Source organism: Condylostylus longicornis, unplaced genomic scaffold (genome assembly GCF_029603195.1).
Source record: "Condylostylus longicornis isolate FDR11 unplaced genomic scaffold, ASM2960319v2 ptg000073l, whole genome shotgun sequence".
Taxonomy (NCBI): domain Eukaryota; kingdom Metazoa; phylum Arthropoda; class Insecta; order Diptera; family Dolichopodidae; genus Condylostylus; species Condylostylus longicornis.
Genome location: NW_026578041.1, coordinates 686,497 through 700,798, shown reverse-complemented (window position 1 = coordinate 700,798; position 14,302 = coordinate 686,497).

Here is a 14,302-nt window from a genome sequence, read left to right as displayed (position 1 = left end):
TCATCTGTCATCTGTCATCCGTCATCTGTCATCTGTCATCTGTCATCCTTCATCTGTCATGTGTCATCTGTCATCTGTCATCTGTCATCTGTCATCTGTCATCCGTCATCTGTCATCTGTCATCTGTCATCTGTCATCTGTCATCTGTCATCTGTCATCTGTCATCTGTCATCTGTCATCTGTCATCTGTCATCTGTCATCTGTCATCTGTCATTTGTCATCTGTCATCTGTCATCCGTCATCTGTCATCTGTCATCTGTCATCTGTCATCTGTCATCTGTCATCTGTCATCTGTCATTTGTCATCTGTCATCTGTCATCTGTCATCTGTCATCTGTCATCTGTCATCTATCATCTGTCATCTGTCATCTGTCATCTGTCATCTGTCATCCGTCATCTGTCATCTGTCATCTGACATATGTCATCTGTCATCTGTCATGTGTCATGTGTCATCTGTCATCTGTCATCTGTCATCTGTCATCTGTCAACTGTCATCTGTCATCTGTCATCTGTCATCTGTCATCTGTCATCTGTCATCTGTCATCTGTCATCTGTTATCTGTTATCTGTCATTTGTCATCTGTCATCTGTCATTTGTCATGTGTCATCTGTCATCTGTCGTCTGTCAACTGTCATCTGTCATCTGTCATCTGTCATCTGTCATCTGTCATCTGTTATCTGTTATCTGTTATCTGTCATTTGTCATCTGTCATCTGACATCTGTCATCTGTCATCTGTCATCTGTCATCTGTCATCTGTCATCTGTCATCTGTCATCTGTCATCTGTCATCTGTCATCTGTCATCTGTCATCTGTCATCTGTCATCTGTCATCTGTCATCTGTCATCTGTCATCTGTCATCTGTCATCTGTCATCTGTCATCTGTCATCTGTCATCTATCATCTGTCATCTGTCATCTGTCATCTGCCATGTGTCATGTGTCATCTGTCATCTGCAATGTGTCATGTGTCATCTGTCATCTGGCATCTGTCATCTGTCATCTTTCATCTGTCATCTGTCATCTGTCATTTGTCATCAGTCATCTGTCATCTGTCATCTGTCATCTGTCATCTGTCATCTGTCATTTGTCATCTGTCATCTGTCATCTGTCATCTATCATCTGTCATCTGTCATCTGCAATATGTCATGTGTCATCTGTCATCGGTCATCTGTCATCTGTCATTTGTCATCTGTCATCTGTCATCTGTCATCTGTCATCTGTCATCTGTCATCTGTCATCTGTCATCTGTCATCTGTCATCTGTCATCTGTCATCTGTCATCTGTCATCTGTCATCTGTCATCTGTCATCTGTCATCTGTCATCTGTCATCTGTCATCTGTCATCTGTCATCTGTCATCTGTCATCTGTCATCTGTCATCTGTCATCTGTCATCTGTCATCTGTCATCTGTCATCTGTCATCTGTCATATATCATCTGTCATCTGTCATCTGTCATCTGTCATCTGTCATCTGTCATCTGTCATCTGTCATCTGTCATCTGTCATCTGTCAGCTGTCATCTGCCATGTGTCATCTGTCATCTGTCATCTGTCATCTGTCATCTGTCATCTGTCATCTGTCATCTGTCATCTGTCATCTGTCATCTGTCATCTGTCATCTGTCATCTGTCATCTGTCATCTGTCATCTGTCATCTGTCATCTGTCATCTGTCATCTGTCATCTGTCATCTGTCATCTGTCATCTGTCATCTGTCATCTGTCATCCGTAATCCGTCATCCGTCATCTGTCATCTGTCATCTGTCATCCGTCATCTGTCATCTGTCATCTGTCATCTGTCATCTGTCATCTGTCATCTGTCATGTGTCATTTGTCATTTGTCATCTGTCATCTGTCATCTGTCATCTGTCATCTGTCATCTGTCATCTGTCATCTGTCATCTGTCATCTGTCATCTGTCATCTGTCATCCGTCATCTGTCATCTGTCATCTGTCATCTGTCATCTGTCATCTGTCATCTGTCATCTGTCATCTGTCATCTGTCATCTGTCATCTGTCATCTGTCATCTGTCATCTGTCATCTGTCATCTGTCATCTGTCATCTGTCATCTGTCATCTGTCATCTGTCATCTGTCATCTGTCATCTGTCATCTGTCATCTGTCATCTGTCATCTGTCATCTGTCATCTGTCATCTGTCATCTGTCATCTGTCATCTGTCATCTGTCATCTGTCATCTGTCATTTGTCATCTGTCATCTGTCATCTGTCATCTATCATCTGTCATCTGTCATCTGCAATATGTCATGTGTCATCTGTCATCGGTCATCTGTCATCTGTCATTTGTCATCTGTCATCTGTCATCTGTCATCTGTCATCTGTCATCTGTCATCTGTCATCTGTCATCTGTCATCTGTCATCCGTCATCTGTCATCTGTCATATATCATCCGTCATCTGTCATCTGTCATCTGTCATCTGTCATCTGTCATCTGTCATCTGTCATCTGTCATCTGTCATCTGTCATCTGTCATCTGTCATCTGTCATATGTCATCTGTCATCTGTCATCTGTCATCTGTCATCTGTCATCTGTCATCTGTCATCTGTCATCTGTCATCTGTCATCTGTCATTTGTCACCTTCATCTGTCATCTGTCATCTGTCATCTGTCATCTGTCATCTGTCATCTGTCATCTGTCATCTGTCATTTGTCATCTTTCATCAGTCATATGTCATCTGTCATCTGTCATCTGTCATCCGTCACCTGTCATCTGTTACCTGTCATCTTTCATCAGTCACCTGTCATCTGTCATCTATCATCTGTCATCTGTCATCTGTCATCTGTAATCTGTCATCTGTCATCTGTCATGTGTCATCTGTCATCTGTCATCTGTCATCTGTCATCTGTCATCTGTCATATGTCATCTGTCATCTGTCATCTGTCAACTGTCATCTGTCATCTGTCATCTGTCATCTGTCATCTGTCATCTGTCATCTGTCATCTGTCATTTGTCATTTGTCACCTGTCATCTGTCATCTGTCATCTGTCATCTGTCATCTGTCATCTGTCATCTGTCATCTGTCATCTGTCATCTGTCATTTGTCATCTTTCATCAGTGATCTGTCATCTGTCATCTGTCATCTGTCATCTGTCATCTGTCATCCGTCATCTGTCATCTGTCATCTGTCATCCTTCATCTGTCATGTGTCATCTGTCATCTGTCATCTGTCATCTGTCATCTGTCATCTGTCATCTGTCATCTGTCATCTGTCATCCGTCATCTGTCATCTGTCATCTGTCATCTGTCATCTGTCATCTGTCATCTGTCATCCGTCATCCGTCATCCGTCATCTGTCATCTGTCATCTGTCATCCGTCATCTGTCATCTGTCATCTGTCATCCTTCATCTGTCATGTGTCATCTGTCATCTGTCATCTGTCATCTGTCATCTGTCATCTGTCATCCGTCATCTGTCATCTGTCATCTGTCATCTGTCATCTGTCATCTGTCATCTGTCATCTGTCATCTGTCATCTGTCATCTGTCATCTGTCATCTGTCATCTGTCATTTGTCATCTGTCATCTGTCATCCGTCATCTGTCATCTGTCATCTGTCATCTGTCATCTGTCATCTGTCATCTGTCATTTGTCATTTGTCATCTGTCATCTGTCATCTGTCATCTATCATCTGTCATCTGTCATCTGTCATCTGTCATCTGTCATCTGTCATCCGTCATCTGTCATCTGTCATCTGACATATGTCATCTGTCATCTGTCATGTGTCATGTGTCATCTGTCATCTGTCATCTGTCGTCTGTCAACTGTCATCTGTCATCTGTCATCTGTCATCTGTCATCTGTCATCTGTCATCTGTCATCTGTCATCTGTTATCTGTTATCTGTTATCTGTCATTTGTCATCTGTCATCTGTCATTTGTCATGTGTCATCTGTCATCTGTCGTCTGTCAACTGTCATCTGTCATCTGTCATCTGTCATCTGTCATCTGTTATCTGTTATCTGTTATCTGTCATTTGTCATCTGTCATCTGACATCTGTCATCTGTCATCTGTCATCTGTCATCTGTCATCTGTCATCTGTCATCTGTCATCTGTCATCTGTCATCTGTCATCTGTCATCTGTCATCTGTCATCTGTCATCTGTCATCTGTCATCTGTCATCTATCATCTGTCATCTGTCATCTGTCATCTGCCATGTGTCATGTGTCATCTGTCATCTGCAATGTGTCATGTGTCATCTGTCATCTGTCATCTGGCATCTGTCATCTGTCATCTGTCATCTGTCATCTGTCATCTGTCATCTGTCATCAGTCATCTGTCATCTGTCATCTGTCATCTGTCATCTGTCATTTGTCATCTGTCATCTGTCATCTGTCATCTATCATCTGTCATCTGTCATCTGCAATATGTCATGTGTCATCTGTCATCGGTCATCTGTCATCTGTCATTTGTCATCTGTCATCTGTCATCTGTCATCTGTCATCTGTCATCTGTCATCTGTCATCTGTCATCTGTCATCTGTCATCTGTCATCTGTCATCTGTCATCTGTCATCTGTCATCTGTCATCTGTCATCTGTCATCTGTCATCTGTCATCTGTCATCTGTCATCTGTCATCTGTCATCTGTCATCTGTCATCTGTCATATATCATCTGTCATCTGTCATCTGTCATCTGTCATCTGTCATCTGTCATCTGTCATCTGTCAGCTGTCATCTGCCATGTGTCATCTGTCATCTGTCATCTGTCATCTGTCATCTGTCATCTGTCATCTGTCATCTGTCATCTGTCATCTGTCATCTGTCATCTGTCATCTGTCATCCGTAATCCGTCATCCGTCATCTGTCATCTGTCATCTGTCATCCGTCATCTGTCATCTGTCATCTGTCATCTGTCATCTGTCATGTGTCATTTGTCATCTGTCATCTGTCATCTGTCATCTGTCATCTGTCATCTGTCATCTGTCATCTGTCATCTGTCATCTGTCATCCGTCATCTGTCATCTGTCATCTGTCATCTGTCATCTGTCATCTGTCATCTGTCATCTGTCATCTGTCATCTGTCATCTGTCATCTGTCATCTGTCATCTGTCATCTGTCATCTGTCATCTGTCATCTGTCATCTGTCATCTGTCATCTGTCATCTGTCATCTGTCATCTGTCATCTGTCATCTGTCATCTGTCATCTGTCATCTGTCATCTGTCATCTGTCATCTGTCATCTGTCATCTGTCATCTGTCATCTGTCATCTGTCATCTGTCATCTGTCATCTGTCATCTGTCATCTGTCATCTGTCATCTGTCATCTGTCATCTGTCATTTGTCATCTGTCATCTGTCATCTGTCATCTATCATCTGTAATCTGTCATCTGCAATATGTCATGTGTCATCTGTCATCGGTCATCTGTCATCTGTCATTTGTCATCTGTCATCTGTCAGCTGTCATCTGTCATCTGTCATCTGTCATCTGTCATCCGTCATCTGTCATCTGTCATATATCATCTGTCATCTGTCATCTGTCATCTGTCATCTGTCATCTGTCATCTGTCAGCTGTCATCTGCCATGTGTCATCTGTCATCTGTCATCTCTCATCTGTCATCTGTCATCTGTCATCTGTCATCTGTCATCTGTCATCTGTCATCTGTCATCTGTCATCTGTCATCTGTCATCTGTCATCTGTCATCTGTCATCTGTCATCTGTCATCTGTCATCTGTCATCTGTCATCTGTCATCTGTCATCTGTCATCTGTCATATATCATCTGTCATCTGTCATCTGTCATCTGTCATCTGTCATCTGTCATCTGTCAGCTGTCATCTGCCATGTGTCATCTGTCATCTGTCATCTGTCATCTGTCATCTGTCATCTGTCATCTGTCATCTGTCATCTGTCATCTGTCATCTGTCATCTGTCATCTGTCATCTGTCATGTGTCATCTGTCATCTGTCATCCGTCATCCGTCATCCGTCATCTGTCATCTGTCATCTGTCATCTGTCATCTGTCATCTGTCATCTGTCATCAGTCATATGTCATCTGTCATCTGTCATCTGTCATCCGTCACCTGTCATCTGTTACCTGTCATCTTTCATCAGTCACCTGTCATCTGTCATCTATCATCTGTCATCTGTCATCTGTAATCTGTCATCTGTCATCTGTCATCTGTCATGTGTCATCTGTCATCTGTCATCTGTCATCTGTCATCTGTCATATGTCATCTGTCATCTGTCATATGTCAACTATCATCTGTCATCTGTCATCTGTCATCTGTCATCTGTCATTTGTCATTTGTCACCTGTCATCTGTCATCTGTCATCTGTCATCTGTCATCTGTCATCTGTCATCTGTCATCTGTCATCTGTCATCTGTCATCTGTCATTTGTCATCTTTCATCAGTCATCTGTTATCTGTCATCTGTCATCTGTCATCTGTCATCTGTCATCTGTCATCTGTCATCCGTCATCTGTCATCTGTCATCTGTCATCCTTCATCTGTCATGTGTCATCTGTCATCTGTCATCTGTCATCTGTCATCTGTCATCTGTCATCTGTCATCCGTCATCTGTCATCTGTTATCTGTCATCTGTCATCTGTCATCTGTCATCCGTCATCCGTCATCCGTCATCTGTCATCTGTCATCTGTCATCCGTCATCTGTCATCTGTCATCTGTCATCCTTCATCTGTCATGTGTCATCTGTCATCTGTCATCTGTCATCCGTCATCTGTCATCTGTCATCTGTCATCTGTCATCTGTCATCTGTCATCTGTCATCTGTCATCTGTCATCTGTCATCTGTCATCTGTCATCTGTCATCTGTCATCTGTCATTTGTCATCTGTCATCTGTCATCCGTCATCTGTCATCTGTCATCTGTCATCTGTCATCTGTCATCTGTCATCTGTCATTTGTCATCTGTCATCTGTCATCTGTCATCTGTCATCTATCATCTGTCATCTGTCATCTGTCATCTGTCATCTGTCATCCGTCATCTGTCATCTGTCATCTGACATATGTCATCTGTCATCTGTCATGTGTCATGTGTCATCTGTCATCTGTCATCTGTCGTCTGTCAACTGTCATCTGTCATCTGTCATCTGTCATCTGTCATCTGTCATCTGTCATCTGTCATCTGTTATCTGTTATCTGTTATCTGTCATTTGTCATCTGTCATCTGTCATTTGTCATGTGTCATCTGTCATCTGTCGTCTGTCAACTGTCATCTGTCATCTGTCATCTGTCATCTGTCATCTGTTATCTGTTATCTGTTATCTGTCATTTGTCATCTGTCATCTGACATCTGTCATCTGTCATCTGTCATCTGTCATCTGTCATCTGTCATCTGTCATCTGTCATCTGTCATCTGTCATCTGTCATCTGTCATCTGTCATCTGTCATCTGTCATCTGTCATCTGTCATCTGTCATCTGTCATCTGTCATCTGTCATCTGTCATCTGTCATCTGTCATCTGTCATCTGTCATCTGTCATCTGTCATCTGTCATCTATCATCTGTCATCTGTCATCTGTCATCTGCCATGTGTCATGTGTCATCTGTCATCTGCAATGTGTCATGTGTCATCTGTCATCTGTCATCTGGCATCTGTCATCTGTCATCTGTCATCTGTCATCTGTCATTTGTCATCAGTCATCTGTCATCTGTCATCTGTCATCTGTCATCTGTCATCTGTCATTTGTCATCTGTCATCTGTCATCTGTCATCTGTCATCTATCATCTGTCATCTGTCATCTGCAATATGTCATGTGTCATCTGTCATCGGTCATCTGTCATCTGTCATTTGTCATCTGTCATCTGTCATCTGTCATCTGTCATCTGTCATCTGTCATCTGTCATCTGTCATCTGTCATCTGTCATCTGTCATCTGTCATCTGTCATCTGTCATCTGTCATCTGTCAACTGTCATCTGTCATCTGTCATCTGTCATCTGTCATCTGTCATCTGTCATCTGTCATCTGTCATCTGTCATCTGTCATCTGTCATCTGTCATCTGTCATCTGTCATCTGTCATCTGTCATCTGTCATCTGTCATCTGTCATCTGTCATATATCATCTGTCATCTGTCATCTGTCATCTGTCATCTGTCATCTGTCATCTGTCATCTGTCATCTGTCATCTGTCATCTGTCATCTGTCATCTGTCATCTGTCATCCGTCATCTGTCATCTGTCATCTGTCATCCTTCATCTGTCATGTGTCATCTGTCATCTGTCATCTGTCATCCGTCATCTGTCATCTGTCATCTGTCATCTGTCATCTGTCATCTGTCATCTGTCATCTGTCATCTGTCATCTGTCATCTGTCATCTGTCATCTGTCATCCGTCATCTGTCATCTGTCATCTGTCATCCTTCATCTGTCATGTGTCATCTGTCATCTGTCATCTGTCATCTGTCATCCGTCATCTGTCATCTGTCATCTGTCATCTGTCATCTGTCATCTGTCATCTATCATCTGTCATCTGTCATCTGTCATCTGTCATCTGTCATCTGTCATCTGTCATCTGTCATCTGTCATCTGTCATCTGTCATCTGTCATCCGTCATCTGTCATCTGTCATCTGTCATCCTTCATCTGTCATGTGTCATCTGTCATCTGTCATCTGTCATCTGTCATCCGTCATCTGTCATCTGTCATCTGTCATCTGTCATCTGTCATCTGTCATCTGTCATCTGTCATCTGTCATCTGTCATCTGTCATCTGTCATCTGTCATCTGTCAACTGTCATCTGTCATCTGTCATCTGTCATCTGTCATCTGTCATCTGTCATCTGTCATCTGTCATCTGTCATCTGTCATCTGTCATCTGTCATCTGTCATCTGTCATCTGTCATCTGTCATCTGTCATCTGTCATCTGTCATCTGTCATATATCATCTGTCATCTGTCATCTGTCATCTGTCATCTGTCATCTGTCATCTGTCATCTGTCATCTGTCATCTGTCATCTGTCATCTGTCATCTGTCATCTGTCATCCGTCATCTGTCATCTGTCATCTGTCATCTGTCATCTGCAATGTGTCATGTGTCATCTGTCATCTGTCATCTGGCATCTGTCATCTGTCATCTGTCATCTGTCATCTGTCATTTGTCATCAGTCATCTGTCATCTGTCATCTGTCATCTGTCATCTGTCATCTGTCATCTGTCATCTGTCATCTGTCATCTGTCATCTGTCATCTGTCATCTGTCATCTGTCATCTGTCATCCGTCATCTGTCATCTGTCATCTGTCATCCTTCATCTGTCATGTGTCATCTGTCATCTGTCATCTGTCATCTGTCATCCGTCATCTGTCATCTGTCATCTGTCATCTGTCATCTGTCATCTGTCATCTATCATCTGTCATCTGTCATCTGTCATCTGCCATGTGTCATGTGTCATCTGTCATCTGCAATGTGTCATGTGTCATCTGTCATCTGTCATCTGGCATCTGTCATCTGTCATCTGTCATCTGTCATCTGTCATTTGTCATCAGTCATCTGTCATCTGTCATCTGTCATCTGTCATCTGTCATCTGTCATTTGTCATCTGTCATCTGTCATCTGTCATCTGTCATCTGTCATCCGTCATCTGTCATCTGTCATCTGTCATCCTTCATCTGTCATGTGTCATCTGTCATCTGTCATCTGTCATCTGTCATCTGTCATCTGTCATCTGTCATCCGTCATCTGTCATCTGTCATCTGTCATCTGTCATCTGTCATCTGTCATCTGTCATCCGTCATCCGTCATCCGTCATCTGTCATCTGTCATCTGTCATCCGTCATCTGTCATCTGTCATCTGTCATCCTTCATCTGTCATGTGTCATCTGTCATCTGTCATCTGTCATCTGTCATCCGTCATCTGTCATCTGTCATCTGTCATCTGTCATCTGTCATCTGTCATCTGTCATCTGTCATCTGTCATCTGTCATCTGTCATCTGTCATCTGTCATCTGTCATTTGTCATCTGTCATCTGTCATCCGTCATCTGTCATCTGTCATCTGTCATCTGTCATCTGTCATCTGTCATCTGTCATTTGTCATCTGTCATCTGTCATCTGTCATCTGTCATCTATCATCTGTCATCTGTCATCTGTCATCTGTCATCTGTCATCCGTCATCTGTCATCTGTCATCTGACATATGTCATCTGTCATCTGTCATGTGTCATGTGTCATCTGTCATCTGTCATCTGTCGTCTGTCAACTGTCATCTGTCATCTGTCATCTGTCATCTGTCATCTGTCATCTGTCATCTGTCATCTGTCATCTGTTATCTGTTATCTGTTATCTGTCATTTGTCATCTGTCATCTGTCATTTGTCATGTGTCATCTGTCATCTGTCGTCTGTCAACTGTCATCTGTCATCTGTCATCTGTCATCTGTCATCTGTTATCTGTTATCTGTTATCTGTCATTTGTCATCTGTCATCTGACATCTGTCATCTGTCATCTGTCATCTGTCATCTGTCATCTGTCATCTGTCATCTGTCATCTGTCATCTGTCATCTGTCATCTGTCATCTGTCATCTGTCATCTGTCATCTGTCATCTGTCATCTGTCATCTGTCATCTGTCATCTGTCATCTGTCATCTGTCATCTGTCATCTGTCATCTGTCATCTATCATCTGTCATCTGTCATCTGTCATCTGCCATGTGTCATGTGTCATCTGTCATCTGCAATGTGTCATGTGTCATCTGTCATCTGTCATCTGGCATCTGTCATCTGTCATCTGTCATCTGTCATCTGTCATTTGTCATCAGTCATCTGTCATCTGTCATCTGTCATCTGTCATCTGTCATCTGTCATTTGTCATCTGTCATCTGTCATCTGTCATCTATCATCTGTCATCTGTCATCTGCAATATGTCATGTGTCATCTGTCATCGGTCATCTGTCATCTGTCATCTGTCATCTGTCATCTGTCATCTGTCATCTGTCATCTGTCATCTGTCATCTGTCATCTGTCATCTGTCATCTGTCATCTGTCATCTGTCATCTGTCATCTGTCATCTGTCATCTGTCATCTGTCATCTGTCATCTGTCATCTGTCATCTGTCATCTGTCATCTGTCATCTGTCATCTGTCATCTGTCATCTGTCATCTGTCATCTGTCATCTGTCATCTGTCATCTGTCATCTGTCATCTGTCATCTGTCATCTGTCATCTGTCATCTGTCATCTGTCATCTGTCATCTGTCATCTGTCATCTGTCATCTGTCATCTGTCATCTGTCATCTGTCATCTGTCATATATCATCTGTCATCTGTCATCTGTCATCTGTCATCTGTCATCTGTCATCTGTCATCTGTCATCTGTCATCTGTCATCTGTCATCTGTCATCTGTCATCTGTCATCTGTCATCTGTCATCCGTAATCCGTCATCCGTCATCTGTCATCTGTCATCTGTCATCCGTCATCTGTCATCTGTCATCTGTCATCTGTCATCTGTCATGTGTCATTTGTCATCTGTCATCTGTCATCTGTCATCTGTCATCTGTCATCTGTCATCTGTCATCTGTCATCTGTCATCTGTCATCTGTCATCCGTCATCTGTCATCTGTCATCTGTCATCTGTCATCTGTCATCTGTCATCTGTCATCTGTCATCTGTCATCTGTCATCTGTCATCTGTCATCTGTCATCTGTCATCTGTCATCTGTCATCTGTCATCGGTCATCTGTCATCTGTCATTTGTCATCTGTCATCTGTCATCTGTCATCTGTCATCTGTCATCTGTCATCTGTCATCTGTCATCCGTCATCTGTCATCTGTCATATATCATCCGTCATCTGTCATCTGTCATCTGTCATCTGTCATCTGTCATCTGTCATCTGTCATGTGTCATCTGTCATCTGTCATCTGTCATCTGTCATATGTCATCTGTCATCTGTCATCTGTCATCTGTCATCTGTCATATGTCATCTGTCATCTGTCATCTGTCATCTGTCATTTGTCACCTTCATCTGTCATCTGTCATCTGTCATCTGTCATCTGTCATCTGTCATCTGTCATCTGTCATCTGTCATCTGTCATCTGTCATTTGTCATCTTTCGTCAGTCATATGTCATCTGTCATCTGTCATCTGTCATCCGTCACCTGTCATCTGTTACCTGTCATCTTTCATCAGTCACCTGTCATCTGTCATCTATCATCTGTCATCTGTCATCTGTAATCTGTCATCTGTCATCTGTCATGTGTCATCTGTCATGTGTCATCTGTCATCTGTCATCTGTCATCTGTCATATGTCATCTGTCATCTGTCATCTGTCAACTGTCATCTGTCATCTGTCATCTGTCATCTGTCATCTGTCATCTGTCATCTGTCATTTGTCATTTGTCACCTGTCATCTGTCATCTGTCATCTGTCATCTGTCATCTGTCATCTGTCATCTGTCATCTGTCATCTGTCATCTGTCATCTGTCATTTGTCATCTTTCATCAGTCATCTGTCATCTGTCATCTGTCATCTGTCATCTGTCATCTGTCATCTGTCATCTGTCATCCGTCATCTGTCATCTGTCATCTGTCATCCTTCATCTGTCATGTGTCATCTGTCATCTGTCATCTGTCATCTGTCATCTGTCATCTGTCATCTGTCATCTGTCATCCGTCATCTGTCATCTGTCATCTGTCATCTGTCATCTGTCATCTGTCATCTGTCATCCGTCATCCGTCATCCATCATCTGTCATCTGTCATCTGTCATCCGTCATCTGTCATCTGTCATCTGTCATCCTTCATCTGTCATGTGTCATCTGTCATCTGTCATCTGTCATCTGTCATCCGTCATCTGTCATCTGTCATCTGTCATCTGTCATCTGTCATTTGTCATCTTTCATCAGTCATCTGTCATCTGTCATCTGTCATCTGTCATCTGTCATCTGTCATCCGTCATCTGTCATCTGTCATCTGTCATCCTTCATCTGTCATGTGTCATCTGTCATCTGTCATCTGTCATCTGTCATCTGTCATCCGTCATCTGTCATCTGTCATCTGTCATCTGTCATCTGTCATCTGTCATCTGTCATCCGTCATCCGTCATCCGTCATCTGTCATCTGTCATCTGTCATCCGTCATCTGTCATCTGTCATCTGTCATCCTTCATCTGTCATGTGTCATCTGTCATCTGTCATCTGTCATCTGTCATCTGTCATCCGTCATCTGTCATCTGTCATCTGTCATCTGTCATCTGTCATCTGTCATCTGTCATCTGTCATCTGTCATCTGTCATCTGTCATCTGTCATCTGTCATCTGTCATCTGTCATTTGTCATCTGTCATCTGTCATCCGTCATCTGTCATCTGTCATCTGTCATCTGTCATCTGTCATCTGTCATCTGTCATTTGTCATTTGTCATCTGTCATCTGTCATCTGTCATCTATCATCTGTCATCTGTCATCTGTCATCTGTCATCTGTCATCCGTCATCTGTCATCTGTCATCTGACATATGTCATCTGTCATCTGTCATGTGTCATGTGTCATCTGTCATCTGTCATCTGTCGTCTGTCAACTTTCATCTGTCATCTGTCATCTGTCATCTGTCATCTGTCATCTGTCATCTGTCATCTGTCATCTGTCATCTGTTATCTGTTATCTGTTATCTGTCATTTGTCATCTGTCATCTGTCATTTGTCATGTGTCATCTGTCATCTGTCGTCTGTCAACTGTCATCTGTCATCTGTCATCTGTCATCTGTCATCTGTTATCTGTTATCTGTTATCTGTCATTTGTCATCTGTCATCTGACATCTGTCATCTGTCATCTGTCATCTGTCATCTGTCATCTGTCATCTGTCAGCTGTCATCTGCCATGTGTCATCTGTCATCTGTCATCTGTCATCTGTCATCTGTCATCTGTCATCTGTCATCTGTCATCTGTCATCTGTCATCTGTCATCTGTCATCTGTCATCTGTCATCTGTCGTCTGTCAACTGTCATCTGTCATCTGTCATCTGTCATCTGTCATCTGTTATCTGTTATCTGTTATCTGTCATTTGTCATCTGTCATCTGACATCTGTCATCTGTCATCTGTCATCTGTCATCTGTCATCTGTCATCTGTCATCTGTCATCTGTCATCTGTCATCTGTCATCTGTCATCTGTCATCTGTCATCTGTCATCTGTCATCTGTCATCTGTCATCTGTCATCTGTCATCTGCCATCTGTCATCTGTCATCTATCATCTGTCATCTGTCATCTGTCATCTGCCATGTGTCATGTGTCATCTGTCATCTGCAATGTGTCATCTGTCATTTGTCATCTGTCATCTGTCATCTGTCATCTGTCATCTGTCATCTGTCATCTGTCATCTGTCATCTGTCATCTGTCATCTGTCATCTGTCATCTGTCATCTGTCA